We start from the raw sequence: 10,205 nt of genomic DNA on the forward strand, positions 1-10,205 counted from the left end.
GTTGACTTCCTGTAAGGGTACTGCCCCTCCCTTTGTGTGTGTGTGTGTATATATATATATATATGTATATATATATATATATATATATATATATATACACACACACAGGGAGCGGGAGTAATATTACCTTACAATGAGCCCTTTATATATGTATAAATATATATATATAAATACTGTATATATATATATACGTATATATATATATATTATATATATAAATACTGTATATATATATACTGTGTATATAAATATATATATATATATATATAAAGGGCTCATTGTAAGTGAATGAAAACACAATGACCAGTCACTGAGATCTGGATCTGACTCACGTGTGTTTTAGAAGCGAGTGAATGACAAAACTTATTTATTATTATTATTATAAAATTTTATAATTTTTTATTTAAAAGGGACCATGTACAGTTAAAACATAAATGTCTCCATTTGATGCACTTTACCAGATTATAGCTACAGATAATTTGCATCTGTAGTTCCCATAAGAAACATAACACAAGAACAAACATAAAACAACAGGAGAGGATAAGACACACTATAACAGTAAATATGGTAAGAACACAAAATACACACAATGCGAAGCTACAGTACAGCACATTAAAAGTTAGTAATACATACTATTAAAAGTAAGTAATAAAAAACATTTAAAACATTTTTAAATTACATTTTGGATACAATTGTTCTTTTAAACACAGATGTTTACAGGTTGCATATCAATGAGGTAATTTATCCATTTGTGTATATGTAAAAATGTAATATGTCGATGATAAAACAAAATAAAGTTACTCCAAACTTTGTCTACTGCACACGAGGTGGTCTTCTGAACAAAAACACACTTATGAATCAAGCTTGACAAATATTATTTCAGTCGTGTTTTACGTGCCTGTGTGTCTGTGTGTGTGTGTGTTTGTGTGTCTTTGTGTGTGTGTGTGTGTGTTTGTGTCTGTGTGTGTGTGTGTGTGTCTCGTGCTCCAACAATTGATTGCTGACTAATGGCAGTCAATCTGGTGAATGATGCTACTTAGTCACACTCAATTTACACAGCAGAGACTTAATATAGAACTCTCCTTTCAGTTTATTCCCCATCATTTGTTACCAGTGTTATGCGGTCTGTTTAAAGGGTAGAAACACATTTATAAATATTCTTCTTTGATGGAATGAAATAGTTTAACAATTAGTTCTCCACTCATCTGATGGCGTTGAAACATTATATTAGTTTTACAATTCTGGGGCTCATGAAACCCGAAGTATCGTGAGGACTTTTAATTATGAACTGAACGAAGAAAAAACAACATCAGCTGACTCGTGTCTGATTTGTAATAGTGTCCAGCTGTATCATAGCATGAATCATTATGTTCTCATTCATACATAAACACACAGCATTTATTTTCACCCAACATAAAACACAGCAATTGCTAAAATTGACTTCTACCTTCCAGTCGGTTCACACATTTGAATATACAGAAAACCTTTTTATTCAGCACTATACATTTAGATAGAGCTTCCACAATTGAGCTCCTCTTCTACGCTCATATTTTCAGATGTTTATGTTTTGTTTTACAGTTTTATTATGAAGCAAAAAGCTGCACGGAGGTCTGAATTAAGAAGATATGCACACAGGGACGAAAGAAGACTGAACTCTATACCGTGGAAAACAAGCGTGATCCCTTTTCTGACATTACCATGACAACCGTTTTAATTACCACAATAGATTACTAAATCATCATCAGTGCATCTGTTCAGGACTTTGTCTGTGTTTGTGTTTCTACGTGTGTGCGTGTGACAGTGTGTGTGTGAGCACTTTCCACCACAGTACAAGCGTGTAAACACAGTGCATGTGTACTGCATATACATGTGTACATATACATGTGTACTGCATATACATGTGTACATTTACATGTGTACTGCATATACATGTGTACATATACATGTGTACTACATATACATGTGTACATATACATGTGTACCGCATATACATGTGTACATATACATGTGTACTCCATATACATGTGTACATATACATGTGTACTGCATATACATGTGTACATATACATGTGTACTACATATACATATGTACATATACATGTGTACTCCATATACATGTGTACATATACATGTGTACTGCATATACATGTGTACATATACATGTGTACATATACATGTGCACATATACATGTGTACATAAACATGTGTACTGCTTATACATGTGTACATATACATGTGTACTACATATACATATGTACATATACATGTGTACTCCATATACATGTGTACATATACATGTGTACTCCATATACATGTGTACTCCATATACATATGTATATATACATGTGTACTCCATATACATGTGTACATATACATGTGTACTGCATATACATGTGTACATATACATGTGTACTACATATACATATGTACATATACATGTGTACTCCATATACATGTGTACATATACATGTGTACTGCATATACATGTGTACCGCATATACATGTGTACATATACATGTGTACATATACATGTGTACTCCATATACATGTGTATATATACATGTGTATATATACATGTGTACATATACATGTGTACTACATATACATATGTACATATACATGTGTACTCCATATACATGTGTACATAAACATGTGTACTGCATATACATGTGTACATATACATGTGTACTCCATATACATGTGTACATATACATGTGTACTCCATATACATATGTACATATACATGTGTACATATACATGTGTACTCCATATACATGTGTACATAAACATGTGTACTGCATATACATGTGTACATATACATGTGTACTCCATATACATGTGTACATAAACATGTGTACTGCATATACATGTGTACTCCATATACATATGTACATATACATGTGTACTCCATATACATGTGTACATAAACATGTGTACTGCATATACATGTGTACTGCATATACATGTGTGCATATACATGTGTACTCCATATACATGTGTACATAACATGTGTACTGCATATACATGTGTACATATACATGTGTACTCCATATACATATGTATATATACATGTGTACTACATATACATGTGTACATATACATGTGTACTCCATATACATGTGTACTGCATATACATGTGTACTGCATATACATGTGTGCATATACATGTGTACTCCATATACACATGTATATATACATGTGTACATATACATGTGTACATATACATGTGTACTCCATATACATATGTATATATACATGTGTACTACATATACATGTGTACATATACATGTGTACTCCATATACATATGTATATATACATGTGTACTACATATACATATGTACATATACATGTGTACTCCATATCAGTGGCGGGCCGTGGGCCTGGGGCCTGGGCCTTCAGTGAGGTCCTACACAGTCCCACCCGAATTAATCCACCTCTTATTACTATCATTATGATGCCATGGCTCTAGACCAGGGCTGCTCAATACCTCGATCGCGGCGTAGTATTGGTAGATCGCATGACATTAAAAAAAATTGGCCCGCCCCCGTCATTTTCTCTATAGCACGTCTTTGTTCATTTATTAAACTAAACAGCCGTCTGATGTTGATCGTATCTACACAACAGCATGTCATTTCTCTCGGCTCTCCGTCTCGCGCGCTGCAGAATGCGCGCATCATGACGGAGAAAAAGAAGAAGAAAAAAGTCACTTGCACTAGTTTGTTCACTAAACAGGGCATTGTCGCACCCAAAGCAGATTTCAAGTATATGCTCGACCAAATCGACATCTTCTCCTCCTTCCGCCATTGTGGGTTGAAAAAACAGCTTTGTAGTCCGCGAATTAATTCCTTTATCAAATTCAGTTTCCTAGTTCTGAGGTTTTGCATCTACCTGCCCATAGGACCCGCCTCTCAATATTGGTAATCCAATCAAAAGACGTGCAGCACTCCGCCTGCTAGCTGGCTCCTGTGCCGGTTCCGGGGCCTTCTCGAAGGCCTAGAGGAGCCAACTCTAAAGCTGATTGGTTGACACAACATTGTCATTCCCATTCACTTGAAGCTACCAGCGCCCGCAATGTTGATTCTGAAGGCCTAAGGGCAGATTTTAGCCCCCTGGCAACACACGATGGCTGAATATGATTGGATAAAAGATCTAACATAAAGACCAGCCCTCCAAATCTCAACCTGGCGCTGGCAGCAGCGCAACCAAGAGGAACGCTATGAAATTAAGAGAATAACTCTTACTCTGGGGAATAATTGAATACATATTTGTGGGAAAATATATTTAGAAAAATATATATATTCTGATGATGTTTAGGCCAGCAGAGAAGGCCTTGCTGGCCCTGACGGCCCACCACTGTTCCATATACATATGTATATAAACATGTGTACTGCATATACGTGTACATATACATGTGTACTCCATATACATATGTATATATACATGTGTACTACATATACATGTGTACATATACATGTGTACATATACATGTGTACTCCATATACATATGTATATATACATGTGTACTACATATACATGTGTACATATACATGTGTACATATACATGTGTACTCCATATACATATGTATATATACATGTGTACTGCATATACATGTGTACTGCATATTCCTGTGTGCATATACACGTGTCTGTGGTGTATCTGAGCAGCAGAGGGGCTCTTAGAGGGGATTGGTCCTGACAGTGTGGTGCCCCCTCAGATGCCTGTGGAGAAATGACCCTAGGTCCTTGGTTCCTGGCTGGACATAAGCCTTCAATTAGACGTCCATGAAGCGGAACTGCCCCCTCTGTGTGTGTGTGTGTGTGTGTGTGTGTGTGTGTGTGTGTGTGTGTGTGTATGTGTGTATGTGTTTGTTTGGTGTTTGTGCACAAGTACAGCACGTGTTGCCAATGGGCAAGAGAAACATCTTCCATGTGTGTGTCTGACTGGTAGAAACTGTTTGTTTGCGTGTGTGTGGGTAGGTGTATGTGTGTGTGTGTGTGTGTGTGTGTGTGTGTGTGTGAAACCACTGTAACAGAATTAGTGCTTCCTTTGGTTTTCCAGTTGTAATGACCTGAACCCCCCGAGGACTTACCTTGTGGAATGTGACAGCAACTATTTCAAACTCGTAGTCTGGAACTGTCCTGTGTGTGTGCGTGTGTGTGAGTGTGCATGTTTGTGTGTGTGTGTGTGTGTCTCACAAAACCTTTGACTCATAGGACCTATAGAATTTGTCCCAATCTGAGTTGATATCTCACGTTTTTCTGTACTAAACGTTTTCTTCTAGTCACACAGGTGTTTATTAGTTGTCAGTTTAATTTCGGGGTCGGCCGGAGCCCAGAGGGGAGAGCGGTCGTCCCGTTACCGCAATGTACCCGGTTCAATTCCCACTCTCCTCATTAGTTACATGTTGAAGTGTCCATGAGAGTCCAAGACACCGAACCCCTGTTGCTCCCCGGTCTCCACTGCTCCTCCGTAACTGAGGGTGGGTCAAATGCAGAGAAGAATTTCCCCACGTGGACAAATAAAAGTGTACATATCTTTCTTTCTTAAAAGCCACATCTTGTGACGTTTTCACAAAGTTTAAAGCCTGAAAGAAGGGAAACATTTTTACATTCACATTTCAGTATTTTGTTCCCCATCTTTTCTTCACATTTCCCACATTGCAGTCCAACCTCAGGCATCATGAGGGACTGGGGCCCTAAAGTTACCAGGACTCTACCTTCTACTCCTCAGCAGTTGAATGGGTTGATTGAGTCCAATCAATGTTGACGGATTAACACCATTTATAGCAACAAGCTTCAGCACCAAGAAGTAAAAACAGACTCACGGACGGCCCTAGAATTGTTCCAGATCCAAAGCTTTTGAGTTGCAGCCTCAGACGTGCTGATCAATGGCTGACGGTGTTGTAACGGGAGGCCCATGCAGTGCATATCAATGTTAGGAGGACATGTCCGCATGAGCAGCAATGACCGGGCATATTGCCATTATTACGGTAAGCGCCTGTTGAGATGATATTGGGGTCCGGGGTTAAAAATAGCTCGCATAGTTTTGACTGTCGGGGCCAGGAAACAGTGGAACCTAATCCGTGTTACATAACTGAATGGAGGGTTTCTGTATAGGACGTGTGCACGCTTGTGTGTGTGTGTGTGTGTGTGTGTGTGTGTGTGCATGCACGCGTATGAGTGTGCGTGTGTGAGTGTGCGGTGTGGGGGTATGTGTCCACCAGTGTACAGGCTCGGGGAGTATGCATGTGAATGCACTTGGGCTATGCTAAAAACAAACAGAGCCGTGCAGTTGCGTGACACGGCGCTGGGAAGCGGAGGAGCCGTCGGGAACACACCATCGTACGGGGCAGATGGTGAATTTGTCCAATGTTAGAGGGGGAGAGCTTCTAATCTATGTCAGATTTAAACTTTAATTCATATTTCATGAGATACCGCCAGACTGACTACATTTGGCAGTGGCGGGCCGTGCATTTTCTACCTAGGCCTTCAATGCCGTCTTACTACAGCTGAACAACCGAATGTAAGATTAGTTCACCATGTATTTATGTATGTACATGTGTCTATATCAGAGAACCCTACCCCCCCACCACCACCACCCCACCCCTTCTGTGCATTCACAAATCCCCCACCAGTCGTATTCCTACGAATATCTAGAGTACACATCCTGGTTACCACATTCTGGTAGGCCTACCTAGGACTCTCCCAGATCCTCAAGTAGACTTTTTGTTCACAGCACAGAAGGGGAAGCACATGTTATTTTAACATTAGCGATGGCTCTGTGCTATTGAAGTGTCCCAGTTAGTCGACATGCACAACACAGTCCTCTGGTGCGGAAGCAGCTATTTCTGTGAATAAAGCCGATGCCCTGTACCAGCCAACGTCAGCCCAGCAGGGGGCGACTCCTGGTTGCAGAAAGAAGTTTGATTTATGAACTTCTATGAGAAATTGACCCTAATTCTCACTTGATTTATTACCTCACATTGTCAACATGTGTTTGAGTATCGGATGTGTCTGAAATCCTCCAACCTGTCAAAGATTACTAGAATTCTACGTGTGTATTTTATAAACTTGTTTGTAGACTATTAGTTCCAGACCCTAACCAGCATAATCCATCTCATTAAGTATGCTAATTCTAAATATAAAATAAAAAATACATACACATGTCATATTTAATAGTTTACATGAAACTTGCCAGCTCGGTTTAACATACCAGAGGCCCTTTTGTTTTGAACATTGTTTTCAGATTAAATATCCCTTTAATAATGACAGTGTTGCTTCTACCCTTCATTTATACGGCAAATGACGCAAATGTGCATTTCTCACAGAACGTAATACTGAACACAGATTCAGATTAGATTTGAAGTGTCGTAGTAGTAAATCTCTGGTCCACGTTGGAGGTCGAGCATCAGTAGTCCAACCCGCTGTGCTGTATTGTCTCAGCTGAAGACGGCTGAGGGCCTTTCACATGCTCCGTACCGCAGGAGGAAGCATTGAGCATCCTTATTTATTCTGAAATATATCTCCTTTCTCTTTGCATACAATTTAATCTCATTTTACATTTTTGGAACCTGTTAATAACCTTTTTGATTTTTAAACATCTGTTTACCTCTAGTGCCACCTTCAGGCCAAACTTCATTCCTTTATTTTATTTTAGTTGCCTTGTGTTGACCAAGAATATCAATGTTCTTTTCTCTATGTTTCATCAAGTGCCTTGTATTCCATACTCTTCCAATGCGTTTTATTAAATATGATACCTTCATATGTATATATGGATACATCTATGAAGGCCTCGGTGTGTTCCCTCTCCTCCCTGAAGCGTTAGGACCTGTCCAACTTGTTCATCTTCTCGGAACTCATGAATATGTGGAGACACTTTTTAAATTTTTTATTTGAAGATCTATTCTTTGCTCTACAAAGTCATCCAGATGACTGTGTGTGCAGGAAGAGTTTTAAGCGTCATTATAGCAACTGTCGGCATTTTTTACAACAGCTGCGAGCGATTCACAGTTTAAAAACCTATTCGCCACATTAACTCGACACCACTGAAGTTAAAGTAAAGCTCACAATACAAAGGTGCCCCTTTTCGAGGCGTGAGTGTTTTATTGAATGCAACACCAAAGGTGACAAAGTGTGCTCAGTGGCTCCTTCGGGCTTTCGGCTCTTTCGTGTTTTCTTCGGGCCCCAGCAAATGCCCGATGACATCGAAAACAAGAAATATGGAGAATGTCAGTTCATCACATCACCGAAAAACCAAGAGAGTAGAGACGCCAGAAGCAGCTGATTTCCACAGCAGTTGAGGCCCTCGGGCACCGAGTTGGAGAGCCGGGCGTCGGTCTGCTGGAGGCCATGAGTTGATTGCAGGCAGGTGAGCGGCCATGACACTTGTTCCACTGATGAGCACTTCTCTCCCGCTCTGGAAGGACGTTGAGTTCCTCTCAAAGAAATTAATACATATTCCTTTTAAGAACAAGAGATGGAGTACAATGAGTCATCTCTGAATTATTAAGTAAATGCAGGACACCGCTACCTGTTGTTACCTCGTGTCTGCTCTCCAGCTCGTCCTGTTTCTTCTATGTTGCCAAGGTAACTCTGGATGTGTCTGGAGGCAGATGACTCAGGAGGTGGAGAGGGATGAGAAAAAGATACGCACAGAAAATATTGAATTGACTGACTCAACGATATCACACAGAGAACCAGTTCCACCAAATAACATGAATTATTTTCTCAGTCTTTAAAATGTTTTAGTTTATTTTAAGTGATTTTCTTTTGGTGTTAGATTATTTATTCACCCTATTGTTTAAATAATGATAAGCATGCTATATGGACAAATTGAGAATACAATAACACACGTTTCCTACGTTGTCTTTACATTATAGACTTTAAGTCACACTGTTTACATGTCAGAAGCTCTAACTTTCCTTCTTCGGCCACAGTGAACAGCAGCAGCTCAGGTGGTGGATTAGGAATAAGGTAAAGTAGGATCACGGCTAGTAAAACAATCTTCTAATTATTTGATATGTAAAAAAACGCTTGCCTTCAAGGAAAACCCCAGGCACTTGTTCAATCACCTTATTTAATTTAAGAGAAAGCATGCTCCATGGACAAACAAAGGCCTTTTAGGCTTCTGGCAGAAGAAAAAACCGACACTGAAGGAAACCAGAGGCTTAAACCCTTTAACCCTCGATTGCTTAACACAATTCCACATAGCAACCTTGTTCACATTGTTTTTACTTTTAAAAAACATGTCTTGTTTCTTCTCACCACAGTAATAAATAATAGTCGTCAGAACAATAGGCCAACATACTATCTTTTGTCTTCGTATTTCAATTATACAGTATATATAAAAAGAATTGTATGTAATATATAACATTTTTGTTATTTATTTTTAACTATATATATATATATTTATATATGTAATATATAAAAAAAAAATTATTTATTTTTTACTCTATATATATATATATATACATGTGTGTATGTATATATATATATATATATATATACATGTTTATTTTATGGTGGAAACAGGTGGTGATGTCGAGATATTTTTTCATGACAGAGGGACCTGTGTGTTTTTAAGAGGATGATGTCACTGCCTCATAGGTTTCCTATATTTTGCAATATACTGTAAATATCCCAGAGATCTGCGAAAATGTGGAAGCTTAAACGTATGTAACGTTTCCTGTATAACTCGCATAAACAACAGGGCTTCTCCAACAGAATGGCACCAAATATATGCGTGGCTCGGCACTTCAACCTGATCGCATATGGGCATATTTATTATATTTATGGATGAGTTGCAAATCATGCGCCACAGAGTCCAGCGTGGCATCTTGGACACTGGACGAGCAAAGTCACTGCGTGACTAACTATTCTTATCTCTTCACTTGATAAGAAAATACCAGATTAACGAGTTAGCAAAGTATATCTCAATGTTATGACATAAGCAACATGCTAAGCAAGGTCAGAGAGATTACTAATGTAGGTCCCATAACTGTCAGACACTTTAATTCACTTCATCTCCAGTAGTTGTCACAGGAGTGCCACCCATAGTCACAATCTGACATCTGATGGCAGTCAGAACCCAACAAGACGACATGCTCAGCCGACTGAATGAAACCCAAGAAATAAAAAAGATATTTAGATAAAATTACAATAATGAAAAAAAGAAGAAAAAAAGTTCTGTGATTAAATATCCGTG

At 38.7% G+C, this 10,205-nt stretch overlaps 1 long non-coding RNA gene across 1 annotated transcript; it reads right to left on the reverse strand.

Annotated features, from left to right (window-relative positions):
* Positions 1 to 7,874: 7,874 nt before the first annotated feature.
* On the reverse strand, positions 7,875 to 9,366 carry LOC130192935 (uncharacterized). Its single transcript, XR_008831479.1, has 2 exons — positions 8,542 to 9,366; positions 7,875 to 8,438 (listed from the first exon to the last, which is right to left on the reverse strand). It is a non-coding gene; the product is annotated as an uncharacterized LOC130192935 (long non-coding RNA).
* Between the last annotated feature and the right edge of the window lie 839 nt (positions 9,367 to 10,205).

Source organism: Pseudoliparis swirei, chromosome 4 (assembly GCF_029220125.1).
Source record: "Pseudoliparis swirei isolate HS2019 ecotype Mariana Trench chromosome 4, NWPU_hadal_v1, whole genome shotgun sequence".
Classification (NCBI taxonomy): domain Eukaryota; kingdom Metazoa; phylum Chordata; class Actinopteri; order Perciformes; family Liparidae; genus Pseudoliparis; species Pseudoliparis swirei.